We start from the raw sequence: 25,597 nt of genomic DNA on the forward strand, positions 1-25,597 counted from the left end.
GGGAGCAGGAAGCTGATAGGGGGCTGCCAGCCCACCCGGGTTACAAGCCCCCACCAGCTAGCTGCAACAGGCTGCTCTTCCTGCAAGCAGTAGACAAAGCAGGCAGCTGCCAAATGAAGTTACAAGGGAGCATTTCACAAATTTAAATGAGCATGTTCCCTAATTGATCAGCAACAAAGTTGTCCTGGTTAACATTTTCATTGTTAAGTGAGTTACAGTACTAGAAATAGCAGAAATTTGAGCTGGTGCCATTTTTAGCTTAACATACATTTTCCAGAGCCCTTATAACATTTCCCAGTGAACTGTGTCACACCTACAGGTCTCACAAGTGTCAGTCTAGGCCTGCATTTGCACAAATAGCAAATACATACACCCAATGTTTGCCAACAAGCTTGTCATCGGAGAGGATGTGTAACACAACAAGGCATTTGGAGGCTTCTCGGCATTCAAGGCCAGATTTTGCATACAAGAAGCACCTGGGATCCATGGAAATCAACTAGTCAATGAGGAATTACAAAGACCATTCTTCAAACCAAAAAAAAACCACACACTCTGATAAGGGCAAGATTTTCCCCAAAACAAGGTTGATAGCACCAGAAAGAGGAAGTGAGAGAAGGTTGAAAGAATGAATTCTATGCCCCCCCCACACCACATATTATTCTAATTACTATATAAAAATACAGTAAACCACCAAGCAGAAGTTGTTACAATATATTGAAAAACATTTAGAGCTAAATTCTAGCTTCACACCTGTGTGTGTGGATCACACTGATTTACATGGAAGAAACTCATATGGCACCAAAACCAGAATTTGTCCCATAAACAACAAGATAATATCTTCTCAGCAGCCCTGCCCAGCCAATGAATATAGCAGTGACAGCAAGAACCAAGTTAAGGATGAGGGCCAGAGACACTCGTGCTGACACAGCTAGTCCAACAGCAGCTACTTCTATTTCTCTTAGACTTCATTACACTAAGGAGGAAGAACCATCCTGTGGCTAGGACAACTCTGACCTTTTGCTTAGAACTTGATAATGTCTGGTTTTGACCCTGTTTCAATACACTAGGCCTGACTCTGGCCCTGACCATTAGGCTTGACTGTCCAGGCCTTGGTGGCTACATACTTTTTCTCCATTCCTCATCTGTAAACAGGGCATAAGTCCCCCTACTTCACAGGATTGTGAGGTACTCAGACACCTGCTGTGATGGGGGCCAAATAAGTACCCAGATTGGAAGGTTTTTGTTTTTTTTCTAAAAAAGGCATAAAATCAGAGATCATCATACTTCAGGGGCCTAAAGATGGACTCAGCCTTGATGTCACTAGCAGATACTGACATTTTCCAAATATTTTCCTATAGGGTACAAGTATCTCTCACTGAAGTCAGTAGCAGTTAGTCATATTCTTGGATAGGAAAGAGATAGCACTCAGGTTCAGCTATTCATTAAAGCCCCTCCCCTCTTTTTATTCTTTTTTTAAAATACTTTTATTTAAAAATGCAAACAATTCTGAATGTCACACACACTATATCAATCCCAGGAACTGTACATATGTTGTGTGGCAGAGCTCTGACCTTGCCCCCGTGAGTCCTGCACTTCTAGGCAGTTTATGCTAGCCTCAGTGTGACCCTCTATGTAGCCCTTCTCTCTCTAGGGCCAGGGTTAGTCTACTGAACCCTTTTCATCATAGGCCTGCATGGAGGTTGGTGAGAGAACTCCCACAGTCTCTGTTCTGAAATAAGCCTCCAGGGACAATTTAGCCTCCTGTCCTGACAGGGGCCTGACTTCCCCTCCCAGGAGATGTTCCTGTAGTGGTAGGTTGGGGGGAAACTCTGGGTTCTGGCCCAGGGACCCTAATAGTAGCAGCTGTTGGCAGCCAACCTTTCACTGCCAGAGTTGCTACATTTCCCTGGGCCACTTCCCCCCAGCTCTCCTGCTTCTCTCTTCTTACCTTAGGGCTCCCTTAGTAATGGTTTGAGGGTATCTTCATTAACCAATCACATTTCCACTTCCTAGCTCTCCTCTGCTTGACTGGAGTAAGCCCTTTTTATAGTATCAGCAAGGATTTAATTAGAGTCAGGTGGTCACATTAGCTTAATGGCCTCTCCTGACTCTTTGCAGGTTAATTAGAGTCAGGTGTTCTCATTAGCCTGGAGCAGCCCCTGCTCTAGTCAGTCAGGGAACAGAAAACTGTTAATCCAATGACTAGTAAATCTGCCTTCTGCTATACCCAACTGGCCTGCGTCTATCACAGTTGTTACTCCTCAAATGTAGACCAGCATAACCATTGTAGGTCCCATAAAGACTGGGGGTGGGATTTATTTCTCAGCATAGATTGGTGGCACTCTAAAAAGAATATAAAGCTATTTAGCATTCCAAAGGATAAACTCCCCCAGCTTACAATTCTTTTAAGGCAGGTCACATTCTGAGCCTCAGAATTACTTTGCTCAGTAAGTGTAACAGTGAACCAATACCTGAGTCTTGTATATGTTTGCAAAAGAAATAAAGTGCCTGCTTAGGCCTAAAGTGCTCCTCTCTTTCACTCCAAACCCTCATCATTATTTTCCAGGCACTTTTCTTACTGTGCTCTGAACAATTCACAAAAAAGAAACTCTTACTTCTGGGATGGTGAGGGGTGTATATTATATAGACCTTAGGAAGGAACAATTCATTCCCTCCCACTCATATTCATGGTTTCTCTGTGTTCACTGCATTTTCCACACAGTTGTCTCAAACTCTAAAATCAGCCAGAGCCAAACTGTGTCTGGGAGAAGAAGGCTACAAGGACATTTCCTCTCCATAATGCCCCTACACAGGGCAGGCACAATAGCAAAGGATTGTGTGGGACTCAGGGAAGTGCTGGGATTGATCCTTCCTAGGGCTAGAGAGAATGCAAATCAACCAAAGTGGGAGGAAAAGTGGCAGATCCACTGCCCTGCCCATCCTTCTCACAATGGCAGGTCACACAGGGAAGCAAGTAGTAACATCTAAATGGTTGGTGCAGAACACATACTCTTCCTTCACACTTTGGAGCAGGAGAAGTGATTATGCACAATCCCTATACTACTCCCAAAATGAGCAGGTGAGGAAATGCACAATCTGCCCCTCAAAATGAGACAAAATAAGAGTGTAAATGACCAAAATGTGTAATACCCTCTTTGATAAATATGCAGTAATAATGTGATCCTTACCTTCCCACAGAACATTCTCAGGTGAGAAGGCTGTCAGCTAGAAACAGAGTTCTAAAAGAATTTGTTGAATCTGTTAATTTCAGTGTTTGGGTGTGGTACTTCACTGACGTGTTAGTTATTGTTCTGCCTTTATAATAAAATTAAATAAAATATAAAAACACGTATGGCTTTCTCCTTCTTACTTTCTCTTTTTCTTTCACTTCCCTCCCCATTTCTCTTCTGTTCTTTCCTTTTGTCCTTTTCTCTTTTTCCCCTCTTTCACCCATTCTTCTCTTCACTCTTTCCATCTACTTTTCCCTATCCCTTGTGTAGTGAATGAAGCTGTTGTCTCTGAGACCACTGCCTCTCTGGTTGCAGAAGCTGGAAGATGCAGGAAGAGAAAGATGGTTTCATGCTCTAACATAACTGAATGCTGCTTTGGAGAACTGGAATCTATTCCTGCCTCTGTCACAGATGCAGGGCAAATTTGGATTGAATTTGGCAAATACTTTCAGCTCACCTTCAAAAAAAAAAAGCTGAAAAAAATATCAGAAATATTGAAACAGGATATTTTGACATTTTTTAAATGAACTGTTTCAACATTTCATTTTGAAATGACATTTTAAAAATAAAAATGTCAAACTGACATTTCATTTCAAAAATATAATTTCAAATCAACATTCCCATTTGAAAATGTTGGTTTGAAATAGCATTCACGATGTTTTGTTTGACTGAACTGAATTTTGGGGGTTTCTTTGTTTTGGTGAGAAAAATTGGGGAAATTCATTTTGAGTTTCAAATTAAATTTATTTTTAATTTTTTTGGCTTGGCCACTGTACTGAAAAATCAATTATTTGCTCAGCTCTATTCCTATATGATACTGGAGAGACAAGGTGGGTGAGATAAAATACTACCAACTGGAATTGGTGAAAGAGAGAAGCTTTCAAGCTTACCCAGAGCTCTTCTTCAGGTCACTTAAAGCGGGCAAGCCACTTAAACGATGCTTTTCACACATGGTCACTATTTGTGTGTTCCCCATTTTCTAGATATCAAACTTCAGACCCTAGATTCTGATTTGCTGAGCACTCACAGCTGCAACTGAAGTCAATGGGAGCTGTGCATTGAACTTGTAAAGTGCTTTATAATCCTAAATAATCTGAAAAATCAGGTCCTATTTATCTCAAACTGGGCACCCAAAATTAGTAGATATGTTTGACCTTAATCTCTCCGGGCCTCATTTCCTCATCTTCAAAATGGGAATAATGCCACCCCATCACTTTACAGGGGTGTTGTGAAGATAAATTCATGAATATTTCTGAAGCACTCAGATGATATAGTGATGAGGACCACAGAAAAGCCCACGAGGAAATTAGTAATTCAGAACAGGGTTTAAATAGTATGCAGTATATGAGGCCTGGGGCCACACACTGAATAATGTGGATAAAACAAAATATTGAAGAGCTGCTAATTAAGTAAGCACAATCATCCTGTGCACTGAAAGAGGCAATGAAAAATATTATTTGATCATGTAATTAAAGATTGTATCAAATTAAGATTGTATAAATAACCTTTATTCTGACTTCCTACATTTTGAATGTTTGATTTTTCAAACTTAATGTTATTTAACCAGTTTTTTGTGTGAAATTATTATTATTTATATGATTACAGCATTTAGGAACCCCAGTAAAGGATCAGGGCCCCACTGCAGTAGGCACTGTACAAACAAGTAACAAAAAAGCCGATCCTGGCCCATGAGAGCTTCCAGTCTAGATGTCAGACAGGGCATGACCAGTGGACAAAATAGACAAATGGGGCATGCGAGGGGGAGGAGGTAACAAAATACGGAGAGTTTAACAGAAAATCATTAGTCTCTCTTCCCCACCTGCTGAACAAAGGTGAACCTGACAATGTGTGGTGCCAAGTTGCACCGCTCAGGGGTCTAGAAAAGAGAAGCAAAACTTGTAAATTTCAGAACCTATGAAATGTATTTTACACTTGGCTTCCAGTTTAGTTAGACTATTCATTATAGCTAGATTAAGAAATACAATGACTTGAAAATGTTATCTACAATAGCTTTATGGGAGCAGGTTAGCAAACCTTAATAGCTTCAAAAATATTACCATGGATTAAAAATTCAAACACTGTTTCACAGAGAGAATGCTAAAGTTACTATTTCATCTTTTTCTAGTACTGTGACTAACTTTGATGGATTCATGAAAGGGCTGACTCATGTTATCATGAGCTGGTGCATTTAGCTACAACTCAACATGCAGGCAAGTCAGATAGTAAAATGGTAGATTTCTCTCTTTTTCTTCCTGACCTTCTCAAGTCCCTGATCATCACCACTTTCTCTCTATCCAGTAATATTTCTTAATTGGTCAGAGACTGTCATTGTTGACCAACTCGAAAAATACCCATTGACAAACCTGAAACACATTGTCCCACAAGCTGAATGCTCTTACTGCCAGATCGGTCCAGGCAGCAAAAGGCAAAGATTGTGAATCAAAGCCAAGTCAACCAGAAAGATTACTTGTGTGAACAAAACAAGGGGTACTCATGTAACTCCCAAAGGTACAGTATAGGAGCTTTATCTTTCAAGAACTTTTTCTCAACTGAATTAAGCATGTATGTATCGAGCTGATTTTTATGTTAGCTACATGAAAACTCAACTCATATGGCAGCATTGTATTTAATACTTTAATATTATATTTAAAATAAAATTAATATCACCTCCAACATGTTCCTTGCTGATAGTAATTTAGAGGTAAATAATACAGTTCACAATTCCAGGACTGACAATGTGCAACTCAGACTGATGCCAACTGGTAAAAGAATAACGAAGCTATGTGATACAGTCCTAGTACTGTAGAAAAGAGCTGTTAAAATTGAAATATTATAATGAAGAAATGCAGACAGCACACAGAACAAAAATACATAAAAATATAAAGGCACCAAAAATGGCCTGTTGTGGGGAGAAATACCAACCTATATTAGCTTTTTTTTTTGTCTAGCAACCAATTATGTTCTATATCCTGTAAACAAATAACTTGCAGACAAAATACAAGATATGTGGGCAAGATTTGTATTTGTATATTTGTTTATACAAGATATGTGTGCAAACCAAGGTTGTTGAGATTTTTTTTGTTCAAGAACTCTCCCTTCATCTTCTAGATTTCCATTTTCTGTTCCCAAAGGTTAGCAAACCCTACTTTACAGACTAGAAGAACTAGGAACTCATCTTTGTAAGAATTTAATAAATGATGAAGAGGAGGAGGCAAAGGATTGACCCCTGGACCTCCACCAAAGAAGGGAGAGGGGAGGAAGAACCACCCAACAAGATGTTGAAAAACTGATAAGAAAGGCAGGCTGAGAACTTCAAGAAGACAGAGTCACAAAAGCCCAGAGATGACAGGGTGGGTTTCAAGAAAATATGATCAATGGAGTCAAAAGCTGCCAGTAGGTCACAGAGGATGAGGATGGAGTATAAGTCCTGAAATATGGGTTGGGAGGAGGTCATTAGAGACCTCAGTGAGAACTATTTTTTCATCGGAGAGTAGTGGGTGGAAGATAAACTGGAAAGAATGTAGAATAGAATCAAAGGAATGGTTAATTAATGCAGTGGTTGTAGTGGACACCAATTAATAGACAGACTCAGGCAGCCATCACTGCATCAGTTTATACTCAGTTCAACTGACGATTTCCCCCTTTCCTATCCATAGGGGCTAGAACATAATTTTTTTGAAAAATGAAAGCTTAGATTCTGAAGGAAAATACTGTAGCAAGACGTAACTTCTGTGGTAAATTCCATGGCTATAGAATTCTGAAATATAGTGGGCCCTGCACAGAATGCTCAGTGCACTGTATTCTGATACCATTATGCTCCTCTATGACCCAGGGCCTTTTTTTCTGACCCAGCAAACAGATAGGACTTTCTGTCTGAGGGAGATTTCAACCCTTACAAAAGGGTTGAAAAAACTTTGGCCTACTAGAGCCCCATAAGACTAGTGGGTGACAATAGGTATGTTCAGTGTATGTTTTCATCTTTTTATTGTTTTTACTATATTTTTTCTCTAATGCTTTTACCATAAGAATAAATGTGCTTGCTTGGAATGGGCTATGTGGTAACTTGTAACTGCTGGCAAAACACAATTCATAGGCCTCAGGGAGAAAGCAAAGCACTGGCCTTTAGGCAGACTGGCTTGCTGGGGATATCACAGTGTAAGGCACAGAGCTGTTCAGCCTTAAAACCATCAGTCAGAAGGGAGTGAGGAAGGATTCCTGTAAAGAGATAGGTGATAGCCGGAGATCTGAGACTTGACTGGCAACTACTGGAGTGAATCATGGAGGGGGAAGATGCAGGTGGAGTTACCCTGAAAGTCTGACAATGAGTACATTTCAAAATAGAAAAGTATTTTTGGTTTTAGATGCAAGCCAAAAGTTATCACAGATCCAGCTCAATACAGAAAGTACAAAACTCAGCAAATCCATTTGACTGTACATAAAAAGCAAGACCATCATATAGAGAGAACTGCCAAAAATGAGCTACTCATAAATTATAATCCATTTTCTTTTATTAATTAATCTAGAATTCTGTGGTTAGCAAATTGATTTGCAATATATTACACTGTTACTTGATGTCTTGCAAAAGTAAATTAAAAAAAATGAGAACTCCACTACTAAGAAGTGGATATTTCCCATTTAATTTGGATAGGTTGTTGCCAACCTTGGCTAAGGAAAATCAGGAATCTAATGTGGGTTTAGTTTTTCATTTGCAGTCTGCTTCCTATATTAATTTCAATTTTCAAATTTGGATGCCTCATCTTTAATAACAGCATTCATGCCTGACTAGAATAGGGCATGTCAGGTTCTGTTATTTCACTTCTCAATATACAGATGAACAGTGTTGAAACAAACTCTTGTGAGGTCGACACAAGCTCCTGTGAGGTTGAATCAGTTTGTGTTTATCAGTTGAACTTGTAATATAACTATACAACTTGTTTTTTTTTCTTTAAAAAAGAAGCTGTGGTCACTTCAAGGGAGCCATACTTAGTACTGTCACAATATTGTAAAACACCTCACTATATTTTATTAGCATCACCAGTTTAGAGACTATGGGAAGACAGAAAACAACTTTAGTGCTAATGTGACCCACACCTCAGCCTGATTCACAGAGAATATGGAATTGTTACAGCTCAGAGCTTGAGAACTTGCTTTGTTGGTTCAAGCTATAGCCATTCATTTTTTTAGCTCTGGAGGCCCCCGGTTCAATGCATGATGCTGGCCAAGAAAGGTGTTATCACACTAAAATCTAGAATGTTTCTTGAACTAAAAACAACCCTGAAATCATTACAAACCAGCTATATGCCAGGAAATGAAAAGAGAAGAAATACTGTGATAAGAATGACAAACAATTGCCTAGTATTGGAGAATGGTAGAACTTGTCTTCATTAGCAAGTTCACAAGAAGTATATCTTTAGAGTTCTCATTAATTCAGCTACTGTTCACACACACACAAAAAAAAAACCCACCACACTTGTATGTCATAGTGTAATAACACAAGTTGGCTGATATGACCAGGAGTAGAGGGTAGATGTCAAGTGAATGTTGCTCGAGAGCTACTAACTCTAGCTATCTCTCATGTGGATGCAGGGTAGTATATACCATTTCCACCCACAATCCTCACAAGGGACAGACGCATTCTCCCACAATATTCTGTGAAAGTATACATAGAATAACACAGTTTACTGTGGTGCTATAAATCATGGTATATGCCCCCAGATGTCTTAGGAGCACAATGATTGAGTAGAGTGCCAGTATGGACACAGAACACTACAGCCACTCCTACGGTATTCAGCTGCAATTTTGCAATGTGACTGTTTTCCCTTATGACAACCTAACACAAGGGAATTAACTCAAGGTGGAATCACTGAAGTTAATTCTGTGGAGTGGATGCACCCATAGATTTCCAACACAAGCATCAGGCAACCTGCCAAGGTAAGAGCTATATCATCTACACCAATGTTGTATCATATCATAACAATACCTGAATGTCAGTTCTATAGAAGGAACTGTAGACACCTAAATAAAACCAAGAAGGACCCTATATCTTTGTTTCCTCTTTGTTGAGTACATCCAGAATGCTACTGACAACTCCTGAGCTGTCAGAACAAACACTTGACCCTCCCCACCTCCCATCATGGACAAGAAAAAAGGTGTCAGAACTAACACAACACCCTTCCCCGTCCCCCAATCACTAACAAGGAAAAACATCAAGAGCAGCAAATATAGGCTTTCGGTAAAAGATTCACTTCAGCAGCTGAACAGGCCACAGCAAAATATATTGTTTTGAGCACAAGAAATGGCCAACTGATGTCTGCTACTGAGGTTCAGAGACAGTTATTGACAAATGGCCAATAACAGGCAAAATAATCATTTCATCTGCCAGTGGGTTCAGGTTTTCTACCCTATTAGCATGTTTTATTAATTGGCTGCATGAGTTTTCAGTTGTTGTTTTAGACTAGTATTTAGTTTTATTTGCATTTAACTTTCAAAACTATAAGATTGAGGAGGGATGGGAGAATTTAACAATAGCTGCTGGACTCAGTGGATACTGACCTTGTTGTGTGTTAATAAGATAGAGGCAAGTGGTTTCTTAATATCAGTCTTGTATATCACACTTTTATTACATACTATGTCCCAACATAGTATATCCTCAAAACATTTACCACTTGAGAACCATTTTAGATGCAGGAATAATCCTTGCAAATTCTTAGTCAATTGAGGAAATACTGCAGCATGATGTTGAAAAGCCTCTGACTGGAAACAAATTAAAGACAATTCATTCTCTCTCCTCTATCCTCTTCTTTAGAACTGAAACAGTTCAAGATATCCTAAATCACTGAAAATCTGTTTCCCGTAGGGATGATATCCCAGCCTTAATTACTCTTGCAAATGTACACAGCCAGTGGAGTATTAATCCAGAAATCTCCAGCTGATAATATGTAAGAGTACTTAGCTTTGATGGTATCAGAGCAAATTTCTACTGTTGTACCTCACTGTGCAATATAATCAGCCATCCCTAATACAAACCAGATGGTGACAACAAAGTGCTATCTCACACAGCAAAGATAAAACAATCAGTTATGCCCTTCAACTATCTATACCACTTTACCAAACAACCAAGGGCCAGAGGCCCATTATTTACAGTCTTAATTTTTTAGTCTGAAATAGCAGTTGTCCAGTTTAGTTTCACCTTCCAGTTATTGCAGATTCCACACATGCTTTATAGTCCTATAAATACTGATGTTTGTTTTGAAAGACATTCTCTGAGTTAGGAAACTGGAGTCTGAATTTAGGATATTGAGGTTTTTGATCCCAAGAATAAACTGTTTTATTCTGTTTCCTGTATTTTTGGATTTTGGCACTGATAGAATGCCACTGAAAACTAGGACTGACCTGTAAACATTGTGTTCCATGAACAAAGCTTTCTAACTCCTGTCAGTAGGGAGTGAAGTGAAGTTTAAAAGTATATTTCTTAAACTGGAATTGATCACATTTTAGTTTCAGGAGCTGTATTAGATTAGATGGTTATCTTATTGTGATAGTTTCCCCAATTTTTAAGTGAAGTTTATTTATTTTATAGTGGCATTAGTCAGAAATTGTGGTACTATTTCCTCTAATGACTGGATGTATTTCATTGTGCAGGTTGTACCTATCAAAAAGTATCTGGTCCTGAACCACAGTTTATTTTGATGCCAAATGAAACAATCAGCTTATTTGACAAGGCATACGAGCTCAAATCTTCTGACTACCGCACAGGGGCTGCTGGATTGAACTACTGTACATATGTCCAAAGACAGTATGCTACATATCTGATAGGTCATAAACATCTATTTTAGCTTATTCTCCTCTTTATTACATATTGAATTAATAGACTTGAGACTCACAGAGTCTTTTATCTGTTTTATCCTAGCACAGATCTCATTAGCTAACACATATCTTTCATCTTAGTTATACTATAAATTTTGACTGCTTCATGAAATAGATTAAGTCAGCCCATATCCCAAGCTAGTGAACAAGAGCAGCAAATGGAAGTTTTGTGAAGGAGTTCTCTTAGTGAAGGAGGAGACAATGCATGATCCTTGGGACGATTTCATCTGTTAATTTTTTTGCTGTGTGCTTTCTTGACTGAAGATTATAGTATGGTCTCTTTTGAGGAGCAGCAAATAGGGGAGTTTACAGAGGGAGTGTGAGAGGCAGATGCACCTATTAAATATACTCTAAACTTAGGTCAATAACTCACCCAACTGCTCTCCCAACAAACCAGCAAGAGTAAAAATAATGCATGCAGAAGTCCAGCAGCAGAATAGGGGCTATCCAATTTATTACACAGAATCAGCAAGTATGATTACCTGCCTTGTGGGCAGACAGCATATGTGTGAATATAGTGCAAGCAGTTTAGGGACCTCAGAGACACAAAGGTACATAGGTGAAACTTTCAGGGACACAATGGGGTGATCCCAGCCCAGTCTGACAGCCTTTGTGCTGTTAAGGAGGATGAAAGTCTCAGGTAAAGAGAACATCAAGCTGGAGCAGAGGGAAACAATCCCGTAGTTGGGACTCTCCTTCCAGATGATGTTGTGGCATCTTCTCACACTGAGGATACCTCTTCTGGGGAACAGGAAGAGCCAGGTAATAATAATGGGGAATTTGATTATTAAAAATATACATCGTTGGGTTTGTGATGACTGGGAAAACTGCATGATAAATTGCCTGTTAGGTGCAAAGCTTCGAAATCTCACAAGACATCTAGAGAGACACGTGTAGTGCTGGGAAGAAGCCAGTAGTCTTGGTACATGTAGGTACCAATGACATAGGAAAAGATATGAGAGAGGTCTTTAGGCTCCTGGGTAAGAACTTAAAGGCTAGGATCTCCATAGTAGTATTCTCTGAAATGTTTCCAGTTCCACACACAGGGACAGAAAGGCAGGCAGAACTGCAGGGTCTAAATGTGTGGATGAACTGATGGTGTGGGGAGAAGGCATTTAGGTTTATTAGGAACTGAGGAACCTTTAGGGAAAGGAAGACCCTATTCTGAAAGGATGGGCTCCACCTAAATCAAAACAGAACTAGATTGCTGGCATGTAAAATTAAAAAGGCAACAGGTGTGAAGGAGCACAGTGCTCGGGCAGAGACATCTCATAGCGATGAATTTATTAAAGGTGGAATTCTATATCCTCATAGAGAGGTGTCATAAACAGATAAGTAAAAGTTAATAGAACAAAAGTACTTCATATCTCTTTTGCCTGTAAAGGGTTAACAAGATCAGTGAGCCTGGCTGTCACCTGACCAGAGGACCAATCCGGGGACAGGATACTTTCAAATCTTGAGGGAGGGAAGTTATGTGTGTGCTGTTAGATTTTGGTTGTTGTTCTCTCTGGGTTCTGAGAGTGACCAGACGTGCAACCAGGTTTCTCTCCAATCTCCCTGATACAGGTTCTTATAGATTCAAAATAGTAAGTACTAGGTGATAAGGCGAGTTAGGTGTATGTTTGTTTTCTTTATTTGCAAATGTGTATATGGCTGGAAGGAGTTCAAATTTGTATTCTGCTGAAAGGATTTTAATTTGTACTTGTATACTTAGGCTGGGAGGGTATTCCCAGTGTCTATAGCTGAAAGACCCTGTAACATATTCCATCTTAAATTTACAAAGATAATTTTTACTGTTTTTTTCTTTCTTTAATTAAAAGCTTTTCTTGTTTAAGAACCTAATTGTTTTTTTAATTCTGGTGACACCCCAGGGGACTGGGTCTGGATCCACCAGGGAATTGGTGGGGAGAAAGGAGGGAAGGGGGAGAGAAAGGTTAATTTTCTCTCTATGTTAGGATTACTTTCTCTCTCAAGGAGAGTCTGAGAGGGGGAGAGAGAAGGAGGGAGGAAGGTGCATTTTCCTCTCTGTTTTAAGATTCAAGGAGTTTGAATCACAGTGATCTTCCACGGTAACCCAGGGAGGGGAAGCCTGGAAGAGGCAACGGTGAGGGAAAGGGTTTACTTTCCTTGTGTTAAGATCCAGAGAGTCTGGGTCTTGGGGGTCCCCGGGCAAGGTTTTGGGGGGACCAGAGTGTACCAGGCACTGAAATTCCTGGTTGGTGGCAGTGCTACAAGTACTAAGCTGGTAATTGAGCTTATAGGAATTCATGCTGGTACCCCATCTTTTGGACGCTAAGGTTTAGAGTAGGGAATTATACCATGACAAGAGGATAGGAAAGAAGCTGAGAAAGAACATGTAGGAGCTAGTGAGGAACACTTAAATGTAAAAGAGTCCCACTGAGATATAACACATGAAGGCAAGCAACTGAAATGGAGAAAATATACACGTGCTTATATACAAACACTAGAAGTACAAATACTAAGATGGGTGAACTAGAATGCCTGGCATTAAATGAGGATCTTGATATAATAGGCATTGTGGAAACTTGGTGGAACGAGGATAATCAGTGAGATAGGGTAATACCAGAGAACAAAATATATAGGAATAACAAAGTAGGTGACATTGGTGGGTGACTGGCACTATATGTGATAGAAAGCTTAGAGTCGAATAAAGTAAAAATCTTAAGTGAACCGAACTGTACCACAGAATCTCTATGGATGGTAATTCCATGCTCGAATAATAAGAATAAAGCAGTAAGGATATACTACTGACCATGTGACCAGGATGGTGATAGTGACTGTGAAATGCTCGGAGATTAGAAAGGCCACAAAAGCAGAAAACATACTAATAATGGGGGATTTCAACTATCTTCATATTGACTAGATAGATGTCACCTCAGGAAGGGATGCAAAGATAAAATTTCTATATGCTGTAAACGATTGCTTCTTGGAGCAGCTTGTCCTGGAACCGACAAGGGGAAAGACAATTCATGCTTTAGTACTAAGTGAAGCACAGGATCTGGTCCAAGATGTGAATTTAACTAAACTGCTCAGTAACAGCAATGGAAATTTAACATTCTTGTAGGGAGAAAAATGCCAAAGAAACCCACCACAGCAGCATTTGACTTCAAAAAGGGGAACTACACAATGAGGAAGCTAGCTAAATGGAATTTAAAAAGAAAGTCACAAGGGTGAAATCCCTGTACACTGCATGGAAGTGATTTTAAAAAGTCATAATAGAGGCTCAAACTAAACGTATACCACCCCCTCAAATGAGTAAAAGGACCAAAAAAAAAAAAATGCCACCATGATTAAACAGAAGAGTAAAAAAGGCAGTTAGAGGCAAAAAGGCATCATTTGAAAAATGAAAGTCAAATCCCAATGAGGAAAATAGAAAGGAGCATAAATTTCAGCAAGTCAAGCATAAAAATATAATTAGCCAAGTCAGAAAATAATTTGAACAACAACTAGCAAAGTATAAAAACTAACAACAACAAATTCCATTACAAGCAAGAAGCCTGCCAAGCAGTCAGTAGGGACACTGAATGATCAAAATTCTAAAGGAGCACTCCAGGAAGATACAGGCATTGTGGAAAAATTAAATGAATTCTGTGCATCTGTCTTCATTGAAGAAGATATGGGGGAGATGCCCACATTTTAGCCATTTTTTTAGGTGACAAATCTGAGAAACTGTCCCAGATTGAGATGTCAGTAGAGGAAGTTTTGGAACAAACTGATAAATTAAACAGTAATAAGTCACCAGGACCAGATGGCAGTCACTCAAGAGTTCTGAAGGAACACAAATACAAAATTGCACAACTACTAACTGTGATTTGTAACCTCTCACTTAAATTAGTCTCTGTACCAGATGACTGGAGGGCAGCTACTGTAACACCAGTTTGTAAAAAAAAGCTCTAGAGGCATTCCTGACTATTACAGACTGGTAAACCTAACTTAAGAACCAAGCAAATTGGTTAAAACTATAATAAAGAATACAATTATCAGACACATAGGCTACATCTACATTACAGCCAGGATCCACGCTCTGAGATCGATCCACCAAATCAACAGCAGATCGTTCTCCTGTTGACCCCATACTCTACCCCCAACAAGAAGAGTAAGGTAAGTTGATGGGAGAATTTCTCCCATCGACCCTCCACGGTGTAGACCCCGCGGTAACTCAGCCTAAGTTATATTGACTCCAGCTACGTTATTCACATAGCTGGAGTTGCGTAGCATAGATCGACTTACTGTGGGAGTATAGACATAGCCATAAATGAACACAATATGTTGAGGGAAAAGTGGACACCGATTTTGTAAAGGAAAATCATGCATCACCAATCTATTAGACTTCTTTGAGGGAGTCAATGATCATGTGACAAGGGTAATCCAGTGGATATAGTGTACTTGGACTTGCAGAAAACCTTTGACAAAGACTCTTAAGCAAAGTAAGCAGTCATGGAATAAGAGGGAAGGTCTTCTCATAGATCAGTAGCTGGTCAAAAGACAGGAAACAAAGGTTAGTTTTCACAGTGGAGAGAAGCAAATAGTGGGGACTCCCCAGGATCAATACTGGGATCTATGCTGTTCAACATATTCATAAATGAAATTGAAAAGGAGGTGAACAGAGAAGTAGCAGAGTTTGCAGATGATACTAAATTACTGAAGATAGTTAAGTCCAAAGCTGACTGCAAAGAGTTATGAAGGGAACTGATAAAACTAAGGGACCAGGGAACAAAATGGCAGATGAAATGCAGTGTTGATAAATGCAAAGTAATGCCCATTAGAAAACATAATCCCAACTGTGCAAACAAAATGATGGTTCTAAATTAGCTGTTACTACTCAAGAAAGAGATCTTGGAGTCATTGTGGATAGTTCTCTGAAAACATCTGATGAATGTGCATCACTTGTCAAAAAAGCTAACAGTATGTTAAAACTATTAGGAAAGGGATAGATAATAAAACAGAAAATATTAGGGATTTCAAGTGATTAAAAAATCATGATTGTGTGATTAATCGTGCAATTAATCACACTGTTAATAACAGAATACCATTTATTTAAATATTTTTGGATGTTTTCTACATTTTCAAATATATTGATTTCAATTGCAACACAGAATACAAAGAGTACAGTGCTCACTTGATATTTATTTTATTTAAAAAATTGCAGTGTAAAAAAAAATAAATTGTATTTTTCAATTCACCTAATACAAGCACAGTTGTGCAATGTCTTTATCATGAAAGTTGAACTTACAAATGTAGAATTATGTACAAAAAAAACTGCATTCAAAAGCAAAACAATGTAAAACTTTAGAGCCTACAAGTCTACTCAGTCCTACTTCTTGTTCAGCCAATCACTCAAACAAGTTTGTTTACATTGGCAGGAGATAATGCTTCCTGCTTCTTGTTTACAATGTCACCTGAAAGTAAGAACAGGCATTGGCATGGCACTGTTGTAGCTAGCATAACAATATATTTAGATGTCAGATGCGCTAAAGATTCATATGTCCCTCCATGCTTCAACCACCATTCCAGAGGACACATGTCCATGCTGATGATGCTCATTAAAAAAATTATGTGTTAATTTAAATTGTGACTGAACTTCATGGGAGGAAAATTGTAAATACCTTGCAATTCCCTGCACATAAATACCTTGTAATGCCAGCTACAAAAGTACCATGTAAATAAGAAGCAGGCAGCATTATCTCCTGTAAATGTAAAGAAACTTGTTTGTCTTAGTGATTGACTGAACAAGAAGTAGGACTGAGTGGACTTGTAGGCTCTAAAGCAGGGCTCGGCAACCTTTCAGAAGTGGTGTGCCGAGTCTTCATTCATTCACTCTAATTTAAGGTTTCACGTGCCAGTAATACATTTTAACATTTTTAGACAGTCTCTTTCTATAGGTCTATAATTTGTTGTATGTAAAGTAAATAAGATTTTTAAAATGTTTAAGAAGCTTCATTTAAAATTAAATTAAAAATGCAGAGCTCCCCGGACCGGTGGCCAGGACCCGGTTAGTGTGAGTGCCACTGAAAATCAGCTCGCGCCATGACACATGCCATAGGTTGCCTACTCCTGCTCTAAAGTTTTAATTATTTTGTTTTTCAGTGCAGTTAGGTAGCCAAAAAATCTACATTTTTGTAAGTTGCACTTTCATAATAAAGAGATTGTACTTATATGAGTACAGTACTTATATATTTAATGATTTTCAATTGGTATTCTATTGTTTAACAGTGTAGTTAAAACTGCGATTAATCATAATTAATTTTTTAATCGTGATTAATTTGTTTTAGTTAATCATGAGTTAACTGTGATTAATCGACAGCCCTTGAAAATATCATAATAAGAACAGCCACACTGGGTCAGACAAAAGGTCCAACTAGCCCAGTATCCTGTCTTCTAACAGTGGCAATTGCCAGGTGCCCCAGAGAGAATAAACAGAACAGATAATGGTCAAGTGATCCATTCCCTGTTGTTCATTCCCAGCTTCTGGCAAACAGAGATGCACCTATCCTCCATGAATTTATCTGATTCTTTTTTTATCCTGTTATAGTCTTGGCCTTCACAACATCCTCTGGCAATGAGTTCCACAGGTTGACTGTGCCTTGTGTGAAGAAATACTTCTTTTTGTTTGTTTTGAACCTGCTGCCTATTAATTTCATTTGGTGCCCCCACACCTCAATCATATCCCCCCTTAGTCATCTTTATTCCAAGCTGAAAAGTCCCAGTCTTATTAATCTCTCTTCATACGGAAGCCATTCCATACCCCTAATCATTATTGTTGCCCTTTTCTGAACCTTTTCCAACTCCAATATATCTTTTTTGATATGGGGAAACCACATCTGCACACAATATGGGTATACCATGGATTTATATAGAGGCAATATGATGTTTTCTTTCTTACAATCTATCCCTTACTTAATGATTCCCAACATTCTGTTAGCTTTTTTTGACTGCCACTGCACATTGAGTGGATGTTTTCAGAGAACTATCCACAATGACTCCAAAACCTCTTTCTTGAGTGGTAACAGCTAATTTAAACCTCATCATTTTATACGTATAGTTGGGATTATGTTTTCCAATGCACATTACTTTGCATTTATTAATATTGAATTTCTCTGCCATTTTGTTACCCAGTTACCTAGTTTTGAGAGATCTTTTCATAGCTCTTCGCAGTCTGCCTGGGACTCAACTCTCTTGAGTAATTTTGTATCATCTGCAAATTTTACCACCTCACTGTTTACCTTTTTTTCCAGATCATTTATGAATCTGTTGAATAGGACTGGTCCCAGTACAGACCCCGGGGGACACAACTATTTACCCCTCTCCATTCTGAAAACTGACCATTTATTCCTACCCTTTGTTTCCTATCTTTTAACCAGTTACTGGTCCATAAGAGGATCTTCCCTCTTATCCCATGACATCTTACTTTGCTTAAGAGCCTTTGGTGAGGGACCTTATTAAAGGCTTTCTGAAAATCTAAGTACACTATATCCTCTGTATCCCCCTTGTCCACATGCTTGTTGACCGCCCCTCAAAGAATTCTAGTAGATTGGAGAGGCATGATTTCCCTTTCCAAAAACCATGTTGACTTGTCCCCAATAAATTAAGTTCATGTATGTGTCTGACAATTTTGTTTGCCCAGTACTGAAGTCAGGCTTGCCAACCTGTAATTGTTGGGATCACCTCTGCAGCCCTTTTTAAAAATTGGTGTCACATTAGCTAACCTCCAGTCATTTGGTACAGAAGCTGATTTAAATGATAGCTAACGTATCACAGTTATTAGTTCTGCAATTTCACATTTGATTCCTTCAGAACTCTTGGGTGAGTACCATCTGGTCCTTGTGACTTACTACTGTTTAGTTTATCAGTTTGTTCCAAAATCTCCTCTAACACTCCAATCTTGGATAGTTCCTCACATCTATCACTTAAAAAGCATGGCTCAGGTTTGGGAATCTACCTCACATCCTCAGCCATGAAGACTGAAGCAAAGAATGCATTTAATTCCTCCGCAATGGCCTTATCATCCTTGACTGAACCTTTAGCATCTCGATCGTCCAGTGGCCCCACTGGTTGTTTAGCGGGCTTCCTGCTTCTGATGTACTTAAAAAAAATTTGCTATTACTTTTTGAGTCTTTGCTAATGTCTCAAATTCTTTCTTGGCCATCCTAATTATATTTTTACACTTCATTTGCCAGAGTTTATGCTTCTTTCTATTTTCCTCACTAGGATTTAACTTCCACTTTTAAAAGGATGCCTTTTTGCCTCTCACTGATTCTTTTATTTTGTTTTTTAGTCACAGTGACACTTTTTTGGTTCTCTATGGTTTTTTTTTTATTTGGGGTATACATTTAAGCTGAGCCTGTATTATGGTGTCTTTTAAAAGTTTCCATGCAGCTTGCAGGAATTTCACTTTTTGCATTTTACCTTTTAATTTCTGTTTCACTAACTTCCTCATTTTTGTGTAGTTCCTCTTTCTGAAATTAAATGCTACAGTGTTGGGCTGCTGTGGTGTTTTCCCCACCGCAGGGATGTTAAATTTAATTATATTATGGTCACTATTACCAAGAGGTCCAGCTATATTCACCTCTTGGACCAGATCCTGTGCTTCACTTAGCACTAGATCAAGAACTGCCTCTCCTATTGTGAGTTGCAGGACTAGCTGCTCCAGGAAGCAGTCATTTAAGCTATCAAATGCCATTAAATAAATCCATGGTATGCCCACACTTTGAATACTGTATATAATTCTGGTCACCCTATTTCAAAAAAGATATATTAGAATTGGAAATGGTGCAGAGAAGGACAAGGAAAATGATTAGGGGTATGGAACAGTTTCCATACGAGGAGCAATTAAAAAGACTGGGACTGTTCAACTTAGAAAAGAGATGACTAGGGGGAAATATAATAGAGGTCTATAAAATCATGAATGATGTGAAGAAAGTGACAATGGAAGTTATTTAGCCCTTCTCAGAATACAAGAACCAGGGGTCACCCAAAGAAATTAATAGGCAGCAGGTTTAAAACAAACTTAAGGAAGTACTTCTTCACACAATGCCTAGTCAACCTGTGGAACTCTTTGCTAGGGGACATTGTGAAGGCCACAAGTATAACTGGTTCAAAAAAGAATTAGATAAGTTCATGGAGGACAGGTCCATTACAGAATCAAGCAGATTCTGGATGAAAGGGATGGATCTGTCTCCAGCATCTGGCACTGGCCACTATCGGAAAACTGGATACTGGGCTAGATGGATCATTGGTCTGACCCAGTATACCCCAGTTCTGATATATAGACAGGAGTATAGCAGTCTTAATCTATGTATGTTCAGGGCAGAATCAATTTTCCTTAACTGATGAGCACAACATTCATTTTTCCTTTTATTCTTGCAGCATCCTGGATTGGAGTTTATTCACTTTAGGGACATATTTGTGGCATAAATATTTCAGTTTTGGGTTCATAAAATATTAGTCTTGGATGAATTCTCGGATACTCTTCAGGTCTAGTATTACAAAGCCCTAGACAGCACAAAACTTCTAAATTCTGATTTACTACAAAAAGGGATAGAGAGAATAGTTTGAAGAAATTAATAAAAACAAAATCAAAAGACACACTAACCAGCTAAAGGATATTGGAGAAAACTGAGAAACAAATGTTACATTGTTACCAATGATTGAACAACAAACTGTTATAAAAGATAGCATCTGATAAAAATTGCCCCTTCAAAAGTTTGAATGGTTGCTGAAGGGTAATTCAGTTGGAACAGGGTGGTCTGGGAAAACAACTTTCCTTCCCACCTATCTGTTTTACGTTCTTTTTAATCTGTTTTCTTTTTAAAGGAGGTGAAACTGTCAACATTAAACAAAGAATGTGCAGTGTCGTTTTTATGCCAAAAGCAGACTGTTTACTTTCTGACTATTTAAACACACTACAGAGCATCACCAGGCTGTTTGGCAAGCAGAATCAGTTGTCGTGCTCTGTTTTGGTTTTAAATGTCAAAAAGATACCAGGTTTAAAAAACAAACAATCAATGGCAACACCAAAAATTTAAAAATCTAAAGATAAATCAAGGAGAAGACATCAATCATATTCAGAATGATACACCACAAGCAAAAAATGGAGTTGTTTATATGTTTATAACTACTCTTTTTTCCAGAAAGAACTGTTTATTATAACTACTCTTTTTCTAAAAAAAAGTAGTCATTTGCTTTTGTTCTGGAATGAATTGCATGAGGGGTTTATTTTGTTTGTTTTACTTTGAGGGTTGTTTGGTTGGGAAATGTAACAATGTTTTATTTAAAAAACCACATATGTTTCTGACTGTGCACTAACATCCTGCTGTAAATTCACAAGTGGTATAAAGAGAGAAGTTATTCAATTATCTTGAAGTCACTTTTCCATTCTGTTGACTTCAATGTAGGAAATGATTAATGGAGTCCAGCAATGACACAGATTACCCCCCACACATGCAGGCTCTTTCATTTTAATGCAATTAAACTATTGTTGAAAAAAATGATTCTGGTGCACAACTAACCCCTTGGCTCATTTTAAAATTGTTTTCCTATGTCATTGTTTAGAGGTTATTTTAAAAAATAAGTATTTTGCATATGTCCTCTCAACTAAATGTGGCTTTCTGTAACCACAGCAACAATTAAATTTGCACAATTTAGATCCCAATAGGCAGTAGAAGATTGGCAAAATACAGGATTTGTGTGCTTGTTGTGTGTGCATGGTATTTTGTATCACCATGGTACAATGAAAAGCTTTCCTATACATTCCAAAGGGGCAAGTAGTAACTATAGCCACCAGGCAAAAATCTCAGGCAGTATTTGCAAATCTGATGTTACAAACAAAACCATAGTTCTATTTTTCCTCTGAGAACTGGGTAAGGTCAATTTCAACAGAACGTTTCCCCAGAATCCTTTCAAATGAACAATAGAGTTTGACTCAAACTTTATCTAGGGGCAAATCCTTCATGCAGTGCTCATGTGACTAAGATGATCATGATTTTACAGTGAGATGAACTTTGACAACCATTGTCATTTATTTCAATACAATTTCAATATTTGATGTCATAATTAGGATTTTTTAATACCAGAACCCAGAATGAATATGTTTTTTAAACATTCTTATGCACTAATCTTCAAATTGCCTTGTGTTGCTGTAATGTTACATGGAATCATGGTTTTTTTTAAACAGGAAGCTTTATTACATAAGACATTTACAATTATAGACACAATTAAGAAAGCTTCCACACATTCCAAGTTTCTGCTCAGTCTGACTTCTATTACTCTGCTTGGATCTCTTGAACAGCACACACAGACAGCTAGTGGCTGAACTATATACTGTAGTAAAGATATCATTACAGTTACGTTGTCCATAATGTAAGAACAGTCAGGTGTACAGACAACAAACACAGTTATTATATAAATCACACACGAGTAGAACCCTGGTCCTTCAATTCCAGGAAAACAGGCTGCTTGTCCCACAACAGCCACCATCTGCCTCTGTCTCCCCCTCACCAGAGCCTCTTTAAGAACTCACTCCATGTCCAGTCACCTTCTCAACACAAAATCTTTTAATTGACTCTCCACCTGGCTCACAACAGAGTTTGTTAAAAACAGAACTCAAAAGTCCCAAAATAAACATAAAGTCTGTCATCATTCCAGCTCCACAGAGTTTCCTCTTTTCTGGGCTTCCCTAGTTTACTGCCAGGCCTCTGGCAGTCTCAGCTATTTCTCTTAACCACACATTTAGGCAGGTCATTCAGCCTGTTGTAGGCCGGACAGTCCTGGTTTTGTATGGTATGTCTCCTGTCAGGTACAGATATAAAACCAGACATAGCTTTGTCTAGTATCATGCAGGGAGAATGTCATTTTGCAGAATATGCCATTCTGCCCCCACTTGCAAAACGTTGCAAGTACTGTGCGTGTGAGGTCACAGAAATGGGGGAGGGGCAGCATACTTTTCAAAATAGCTTTCTTCCATGCAGCATGACCCCACATGCACCATGAGTGCAAGTTCACACCAGTGGTGGCGGGGGGGTGACAAAGGGGGATGGGGTGGGGACAACCAAGTGGATATTGTCTTGTATTCCGGGGATGCATCAGTGGCCACCCTACACACATACCCTGCAGCTACCTGCTGCCTTTATTAGAATGGAATCACCTGTTTCCTCTCAGCCCTGTAATCAGGGCAAGCTTAGCCCCAGGCTCTTCAGCCCATAGGAAAATCACCCTATTACACTTCGACAAAGCTTGTAGCAGTAGTGGGTCCCATAACTGTGTGAGTCAAACACTAGAGGGCAATTTGTAGAACACTTCCTGAAGGATTTACAGAAAAGCACAAATATCAGTCACTCTTCAAAGTCCCGAATGCTACAAAGGGCAAAGTTGGGACTCAGTGCATGCAGATCCCATTGCAGGATCAGTACATCACAACAAAAGGGAAAAATAAAATCACTCTTCTCGTGCCCTAGCGCAGAGGTCGTCAGGGTGGATTGCAGGCCACATACGGACTGCCAGACACTTCTGAGTGGACCACAAAGGTCAAATGGGCTGAAGCTGAGCCAGAGCAGGAGCCATGAGAAGCCAGGCCCCCTCCCCAGTGCAGGGCCCCCCAGCAGGGGGCAGGCAAGTGGGCTGCACTGCAGGGTGCAGTGTGTCCCCAGGGTGGCTGCTTGTGGAGCTGCAACCACACCAGCTCTGTCCTCCGCCAGGTAGCAGCAGCACAGGTATGGGGCAAGTGGGCCATGTATGCGAACCAGCAGGCACTGGCATCTGGATTCAGTGAGTGGGGCAGGGGTAGCCTCTCCTGGCAGGGCAGGTGCGGAGCTGGTGAGTAATAGGGGAAGTGGGGGAAGCTGGGCCACACAGCCCACCAAGTAAGCAGAGCTGCCAAGCACATCTCAGCAGGCCGCCTGTCTATCCACAGAGCCTCACAGCTCAGCTGGGAGGAGTGACAGAGCCAGGCCCCAGCTTCCCACCCTGGGGAGGGCGAGAGACCTGTAGGAGGTGCTGACTGATGAGCTGGCGCTGTGTCTTGGACCTGCACCAGCCACCCTGCCACCATGACAGGGATCGACACTGCCTCCCACCTTGAGAGTGAGGCTCTAGGTACCTCCTCCAGCACCCCCCAAATGCCCTCTCCCAGTACACACACACACATCCCTCCCACACCCCAGATGCCCCCTCCAGCACTCCCCAAATACCCCTCCAGCATGCTCCAATTGAACCCCCCTCCAGTTTTCCCCCCACCAGAAGTAGCCTCCTTTTGGGTACTTGCAATATGGTAACCCTATGCTGAGTGGGGGGCAATCAGGAGGCTAGGGGACCTGGGTGGTGGGTAATCAAGTGATTATATGCTTACAATAATGTTATTTGACAAAACTAAAGTTAATACTCTTTGTAAATGCAAAACTATTTCAAAATTTAAAACAGTTGTCTGAAAGTGTTTTAATGCTAATATTTGCATCTATTTGTGTCATAAACCTAGTCCCAGATTTGGACCTTAGCGTCCAAAATATGGGGGTTAGCATGAAAACCTCCAAGCTTAGTTACCAGCTTGGACCTGGTAAAGCTGCCACCACCCAAAAAATTAGAGTGTTTTGGGGCACGCTGGTCCCCACAAAACCTTCCCTGGGGACCCCAAGACCCAAATCCCTTGAGTCTCACAACAAAGGGAAATAAACCTTTTCCCTTCCCCCCTCCAGGTGTTCCTGGAGAGATACACAGAAGCAAACTCCGTGAATCTAAACAGAGGGAGTCCACCCTCTCTAATTCCAGTCCTGGAAACACAAGCACTTCCCTCTTCACCCAGAGGGAACGCAAAGTCAGGCTAGTAAATCTAACACACACAGATTTCCCCCTGACTTCTTCCTCCCACCAATTTCCTGGTGAGCTGCAGACTCGATTCCCTGGAGTTCCCCACTAAAGAAAAACTCCAACACGTCTTAAAAGAAAGCTTTATATAAAAAAGAAAGAAAAATACATAAAAATGGTCTCTCTGTATTAAGGTGACAAATACAGGGTCATTTGCTTAACAGAATATTGAATAAACAGCCTTATTAAAAAAGAATACAATTCAAAGCACTCTAGCAACTATAGACATGTAAATACCAAAAAAAACATATAAATCCTATCTGATCTTTTATACTTACAACTGGGAAACAGAAGATTAGAAAGCAGGAAACAGAAATCACTTCTCATAGCCGAGAGAGCATACAGGCAGAAAACCCAAGAACAAAGGACTCACACACAAGCTTCCCTCCACCCAGAGTTGAAAAAATCCTGTTTCCTGATTGGTCCTCTGGTCAGGTGCTTCAGATACTTCTTTCCAGGTGAAAGAGACGTTAACCCTTAGCTATCTGTTTATGACAATTTGACATTTTATCTATGTGCTTTCTAAACATCTCAGATGTAATTTATTACATCTTTCTTGGAGGTTATTTTTAGGTTATACAGTGGTGTGATTTTATTTTTCATTTAATGCACTAAAAATATAAGAA

At 39.5% G+C, this 25,597-nt stretch overlaps 1 protein-coding gene across 1 annotated transcript in view; it reads right to left on the minus strand.

Annotated features, from left to right (window-relative positions):
• SEMA5A (semaphorin 5A) overlaps positions 1-25,597 on the minus strand; it is a 630,546-nt gene that overhangs the window by 580,716 nt on the left and 24,233 nt on the right. The gene's annotated exons all lie outside the window — the stretch shown is intronic.

This window comes from Gopherus flavomarginatus, chromosome 2 (assembly GCF_025201925.1).
Source record: "Gopherus flavomarginatus isolate rGopFla2 chromosome 2, rGopFla2.mat.asm, whole genome shotgun sequence".
Taxonomy (NCBI): Eukaryota; Metazoa; Chordata; order Testudines; family Testudinidae; genus Gopherus; species Gopherus flavomarginatus.